This window comes from Mustela nivalis (assembly GCF_964662115.1).
Source record: "Mustela nivalis genome assembly, chromosome: 8".
In the NCBI taxonomy this organism is placed as follows: Eukaryota; Metazoa; Chordata; class Mammalia; order Carnivora; family Mustelidae; genus Mustela; species Mustela nivalis.
The window spans coordinates 75350885-75358480 of NC_139027.1; positions in this window are offsets into that span (position 1 = coordinate 75350885).

Sequence of the window (7596 nt, forward strand, 5' to 3'; positions counted from 1 at the left end):
GGCCTAGGAGGTCCTTCATGATTGAGTTCCTGCTTCTGTGACTGTCACACCTGCCTGGTCTTGAACCCGACACTGGTCACTGCCCTTGCTCTCTGAAGGCTGTGCTGACTTGTGCCTCTGTGCCTCTGGCCATGCTCCTCCCTCTCTCTATGATGCCCACCTTCACCTTGCCTATGTGCTGAATCTCTACTCACCCTCAAAACTCTGCTCAACCACTTTCTCCTCTATGAAGCCGTCCTGTCTTCCCAAGTAGAAATGACCTTCAATGTATCCCATAAACATTTCCTTTACGGCACCTGTAATCCCTTACTCCCCTACTTATAAGCCCAAAACCCATGTATGTGTGTCTCCAGCTATAGGTGCTCAATGTGTCTGATGTTAGCATGTCATTTCTGATGAATGAAAAAATAGACGAACAACAAAAATGATCCTTTTTTGGAATCAGTCAGAGAGGCAGGAGAATCCTTAATCAAATGGATTTCCTGACATTCCATGACAGCTATGCCATCTTTCAGTATTTTCCTAGGAAAGCAGACATTTCTTCTTTCTTGAAGATGTTTGAAGAGAATTGTGAATGTGAGGGGCTGCAGGGGACTGGATTAGATGCCTGGTTTCTAGCTAATGATAATGAGGATAATAATAATATTAATAGTACCTAATATTTACTGAGCACTTACTCTGTGCGATGCAAAGCACGTCCCTTATGTAGGAATTTACACAAATTCGTCAACAACCACTCTAAGATACAGATCCTGTCATCACTCCCAATTACAATTAAGAAAAACTGTCTCTGAAAGGTTCAATGAATTGCCTGAGGTCACAGAGCTAAACGGCAGATCTGGGATTCAAACTGAGGGTTATGGCTTTGAGCCTGAATGATACACTCCCTACTCTGAGTTTTGTGAGCTAATAATGGAGATGGACATTTTGTTACCATGGTTTGTGTGGATGTATTATATGATTGTATAACATTCATACAGATAGACACACATATATGTGGTTTATATGGGCAAATCCTGAAGGACGGGATAACATCCTTACTTGTCTGATAGGAAGAGAATATGAGCCACATATATAATTTTTTATTTTCCAGCAGCCATATTTTTAAAAAATACAAAAAAATAGGTGAAGTTCATTTTAATAATATATTTCATTTAATGTGATATATCAAAAATAATCATTCCAACATGTAATCGACATAAAAAGTTAGTGAGAAATTGTTTTCATACTAACTCTTTGAAATTGGGTGTGTATTTTATCCTTCCAAAACATTCCCATTTGGATCGGCCACATCCCAAGAGCCTGGGAGCCACACGTGGCTAGTGACTGCCACACTGGGCAGGGTGCGATAAAGTATTTCAAGTGATGGCTGTCATACTAGAATAAAGGCAAGAGCACCCACTCTGTCGCATCCTCCTCAGCAGAGTAAAGACTCTGTAAGAGGGGCACCTGGGTGGCTCAGTGGGTTAAGCCTCTGCCTTCAGCTCAGGTCATGATCTCAGGGTCCTGGGATCGAGCCCCGCATCGGGCTCTCTGTTTGGCAGGCAGCCTGCTTCCCTCTCTCTCTCTGCCTGCCTCTCTGCCTACTTGTGATCTCTCTCTCTCTCTCTGTCAAATATATAAATAAAATCTTTAAAAAAAAAAAAAGACTCTGTAAGAGGAATGATGCATTGATGCAAGTACAACACAGCTGAGCAAAATAAATGACAGCTGTATCCACTTTTAACTGGGGTACAAAGTCTTCTGTAACACAAGACTTTGGAAGAAAGGATGGTTCAAAAAGGCCAACGTCTTCATGGAGGAGCCCAAGCATCAGTAAAGGGCAGGTGGCTGGAGAACAGAGAATCCACCAAACATGCCTTTTGCCCACAACACTCAAGGGTTAACCCCTCTGGACAAGGAATAAAGGTACTAGTACGTTAAGGAAAACTTGGTTCAAATAAATTGATGATTACGGTCAACCACACAACTCCGAGAGGATCCCAAAGCCGGGACTCATGAGTCGTGAGCAACTCTTTCCAGGCCAAAGTCCTTTAGCTACTAAACAGAGAAGTACTGTCAAGCTATAGAGAATTTGGAATTGAAATACAAAAATAGAGGAAACCTGAACTAACCTCCTTGGTAAACCTGATTTTTAAAAAATTTTTTTTAAAAGATTTTATTTATTTATTTGACAGCACAAGTCGGCAGAGAGGCAGGCAGAGAGAGATGAGGAAGCAGGCTCCCTGCTGAGCAGAGAGCCCGATGTGGGGCTCGATCCCAGGACCCTGGAATCATGACATGAGCCGAAGGCAGAGGCTTTAACCCACTGAGCCACCACCCAGTAACACCTGATTTATAATCTCCATACCCCAGTTAGTTCAAGTGTAAAATACAGTGGTGCAACCCTGAGGTCCCTTACAGTGGGGGTGATCTATAATGGGGGAGCAAACCTGGACACTTCCAAGGGTAAAGGGGAACACTATTAGTAATGAGGCTGGAATGAGGCATAAACTAGGACCGTTTGACAGCTATAAAACTATATGAACTTATTCTACCAAATGGATACAATGGCCGCCCTCTGCAAGGCTGGGGAGCTGATGAAAGTCTAGGTGTGTTCTTCTTCTTCTTTTTTTTTTTTTTTTTTAAAGATTTTATTTATTTATTTGACAGAGAGAAATCACAAGTAAGCAGAGAGGCAGGCAGAGAGAGAGAGGAGGAAGCAGGCTCCCTGCTGAGCAGAGAGCCCGATGCGGGACTCGATCCCAGGACCCCGAGATCATGACCTGAGCCGAAGGCAGTGGCCTAACCACTGAGCCACCCAGGCGCCCTAGGTGTGTTCTTCTTACCTCTGCGTGGCCACAGGGGCTCTGTGGGCTAATAGTCATCGATCCGGGTGAGGTGGTTTCGCACCTCCCCCTCAAAGCACTTTAAATTGGTTTGAATTTGGGAACAGGGTTCCATATGGACAGAGCTGGACTCTGACAGCCTGAATATATTTACTGAAGACAACAAATCATTGACAGACTAAATGTAACAGGGGAAAGGCCTGGCCTGCTTGTACTCAGAATGTGACTTTGTAATTGTAGCCTCCTTTCGACAGGCCTAATCAATTAGAAGAGCCTGATTTTAACCAGTTGCAGCCTCATTACCCTGCATTCCAGTTTGTGTTGCTGAAAATCAGTTTCAGTCTGTGGCCTGGAGCTCATGTATAGCACTTCCTGCAGCCTCTCATATAAACACATTAAAAAAAAAATTTTTTTTTTAATTTGAAGTTGCCCTTTTCCATTTGAAGAAAATCACTCTGTGAAATCAGTTGCATTTCTATACACCAACAGCAAGAAGGAAGAAAGAGAAATTAAGGAGTTGATCCCATTTATAGTTGCACCCAAAACCATAAGATACCTAGGAATAAACCTAACCAAAGAGGCAAAGAATCTGTACTCAGAAAACTATGAAGTACTCATGAAAGAAATGAGGAAGACACAAAGAAATGGAAAAATGTTCCATGCTCATGGATTGGAAGAACAAATATTGTGAAAATGTCTATGCTACCTAAAGCAATCTACACATTCAGTGCAATCCCCATCAAAATACCATCAATTTTTTTCAAAGAAATGGAAGGAATAATCCTAAAATTTATATGGAACCAGAAAACACCCTGAATAGCCAGAGGAGTGTTGAAAAAGAAAACCAAAGTTGGCAGCATCACAATTCCAGACTTCAAGCTCTATCACAAAGCTGTCATCATCAAGACCATATGGTACTGGTCCCAAAACAGACACATAGGTCAATGGAATAGTACAGAGAGCCCAGAAATGGACCCTCAGCTCTATGGTCAACTAATATTTGACAAGCAGGAAAGAATATCCAATGGAAAAAAGACAGTCTTCTTCAACAAATGGTGTTGGGAAAATTGGATAGCCACATGCAGAAGAATGAAACTGGACCATTTCCTTACACCACACACAAAAATAGACTCAAAATGGCTGAAAGACCTAAATATGAGATAGGAATCCATCAAAATCCTTGAGGAGAACACAGGCAGCAACTTCTTCAACCTCAGTTGCAGCAACATCTTCCTAGAAATGTCACCAAAGGCAAGGGAAGCAAGGGCAAAAATGAACTATTGGGACTTCATCAAGATCAAAAGCTTTTGCACAGCAAGAGAAACAGTCAATAAAACCAAAGACAACTGACAGAATGGGAGAAGATATTTGCAAATGATGTATCAGATAGAGGGTTAGTATCTAAAATCTATAAAGAACTTATCAAACTCAACACCCAAAGAACAAATAATCCAATCAAGAAATGGGCAGAAGACATAACAGACATTTCTGCAAAGAAGACATCCAGATGGCCAACAGACACATGAAAAAGTGCTCCACATCACTTGGCATCAGGGAAATACAAATCAAGACCAAAGTGAGATACTACCCCATACCATTCAGAACGGCTAAAATTAACAAGTCAGGAAATGGCAGATGTTGGCGAGGATGGGGAAAAAGTGGAACCTTCCTATACTGTTGGTGGGAATGCAAGCTGGTGCAGCCATTCTGGAAAACAGTATAGAGGTTCCTCAAAAAGTTGAAAATAGAGCTACTGTATGACCCAGCAATTGTACTACTGGGTATTTACCCTAAAGATACAAATACAGTGATCCGAAGGGGCCACATGCACCCGAATGTTTAAAGCAGCAATGTCCACAATAGTCAAACTATGGAAAGAACCTAAATGTCCATCAACAGATGAATGGATAAAGATGTGGTGTATATATATATGTGTGTGTGGGGGGGTGTGTGGGGTGTGTGTGTGTGTGTGTGTATACACAAAATGGAATACTACACAGCCATCAAAAACTGAAATCTTGCCATTTGCAGTGATGTGGATGGAACTAGAGGGTATTATGCTGAGGAAATAAGTTAATCAGAGAAGGACAATTATCATATGATCTTTCTGATATGAGGAATTTGAGAGGCAGGGCGGGAGTTTGTAGGGGGAAAGGAGGGAAAAAATGAAACAAGATGGGATCAGGAGAGAGACAAACCATAAGAGACTCTTAATCTCAGGAAACAAACTGAGGGTTGCTGGGGGTTGGGGGGGTAGGGATTAGGTGGCTGGGTGATGGACATTGGGGAGGGCATGTGCTATGGTGAGTGCTGTGAATTGTTTAAGACTGATGAATCACAGACCTGTACCCCTGAAACAAATAATACATTATATGTTAATAATAAAAATACTCTGTGAATCATCATTAAAATAGAACAATTATATATGGATTTGGCGGCCCATACCAGAAACGTGTATGACCAAGGAACGAATCTCAAGACAGAGCTTAAGGCAGTGAGGGCGGATTTGGGACTGAGTCTTTGGTATCCAGACTCCAGGATCAAATGAGCCCAGTTCAGTTGGCTCTGTGGAATAAAGCAGAATGGACTCTCTGCTTTCTTTGAATTTTAAAGAAAATGAATGGAAGAGGAAAAAAGCCAAGGTCTCTGAAACACAGAGGGTATTTGAGTACTCAGAGTCCAAACTCCCTCCTGAACGACGAAACAGAAAATAAATGGCAAACTTCCAACTTAACAAGGATAAGTTTCCTTGAAAAGCGTGCATGAAGGAACTGTATGACACCATGCTGAATTCTGATGTGTGGTTAGTTTTACAAAAGTAGAAGCTTGGGGGAGTGTGTGGCAGACCCACTCAAAGCCCCACCTATAGTTCAGAGATCCATAATCATTCCAAAATATGATATAACTATGAATCATACCTGGCTGGGTGCCTTTCGTGGGCTTGTCAAGGCAGCGAGGCAACAGGAAGAGAATGTCAATATATACAGCTCTGGTCACCAAACACGGATTTTGCCTAGAAAGGTAAAGAACAGGAGATAAGCTGGTATTTTTCTCTCCCTGAGGTCTGGGTCACAGATGAGAAAAAGGTGTCTCATGAGGCTTAGGGAGTTATGGCCAATGCTAAAAAAGACAGATAATCGCCAATAGTAGAAACACGTCAGTAAGTCAAATGAGGAAATGAAATCCTAGAGCACAAGGTGGAGGTTGGGGATACACATGCACAAAAACAGATAAAACTCTATGCTCTGGTTCCAAATAAAACAAACTGAAAACAAACAAAACCCGGTATCCTATCCCAGTTATTTGAAAACGAGGAGATTGGTGGGGGGAGTTAAGGTTCTATTATTTTTCCTCTTTAGTGGACAGATCTGGCGGGGTGGAGGTGATCTTGGGTTACGAGTGTCACTCACTGAGCATTCTAGAGGAGAATTGCACTGGCGTAGGACAAACCATATCTACAGACTGAAAAGAACCGGTTGAAAAACCAAACACACGGGAGTGCTAACAAGCCTGGCGACAGACATTCCTTTCCCAATAAGCGCAAGTTTTTCTTTTTTCAATAAATAGAGTTCACTTTACTCTTTGAACCACATGCTGGAAAAAGTAAGTGGGCTTGGATTTAGGGTTCTGGATAAAAAAAGGAAGAATGAAGACTTTCTTTGGAAAACGGTGCTGAAGGTCCCCCTGGCTTTGAGCCTCGGGTCACAGGGACTGACTGAAAGGGGCCCCACCCTCCCTGATGTGCACGTAGTAAAAGAGGACAAGCAGTAAAAAGAGAAGGGACATTTTGGATTTGAATCTTGGCTTTGCTGCTTATTTCTGTGACCTGAGTCCTATTCCTGATTGGGACAATGGAAACCCTAATTATGGCATGGTGAGTCACGGTGACTTCCGATGTGGCACAAGTGGAATGCGCACCTCGCTTATGGGCCACGGCAGACGCCCCATCAGGTGTCACGGTGACTTCCGATGTGGCACAAGTGGAATGCGCACCTCGCTTATGGGCCACGGCAGACGCCCCATCAGGTGTTCGCTCCCTGCCTTCTCTGCTTCCTGCCTAAGATGAGGGAATGGCACAAATGTTCTGGCTGGTGACATTCCATTTACTTGACCCCTAAGCCCATCCTCCTCATTCCCTGCATTTGAACAGTCTTATTACCATTTCCCTTAAGTTTATTCCTATTCTATCCTGAACTGGCCATATTGAGGCCCGGCATATGCTCTCGTATGAAAAGGAAATCAGATACTTTTGACTTAAAAGAAAACACAAAATTGCCATGTGTCCAGGTCTCTCTCTTGCTGACCCGCCTCATTTCTGTCCTGCTGACTTGCTTCCTCTCTAGTCACTTGCTTGCTTCAACTCCTACCCTACCGTAACTCCTGGTTTATACACATACCTCATGTTTGGCCCAATTTCATACCTGCACCTAGTTATTTTTTTTTTAAATAAGCTTTAAAAAATAGGTAACATGTGCACATGGTATAAAAATAAGTCCGTACAAAAGGGCATGCTGTGAGAATGGAGTTCTCACTGCCCTCTGTTCACCTTCTGTTCCCATAGGCCACTACTATTACTACTTCTCAGTATGGCCTTCCAGACACATTCTGTTCATTTACAAGCATCTATCTATAGCTACCCACTTGCTTATTTTTACCCAAAGAGTAGTTTACTATATACTAAGTTCTAGGCATTACTTTTTCTCACTTACACGTTTTTGACATCATGCCATTAAAAACAGATCTGCCTCTCTTTCAAAGATTGTAGACT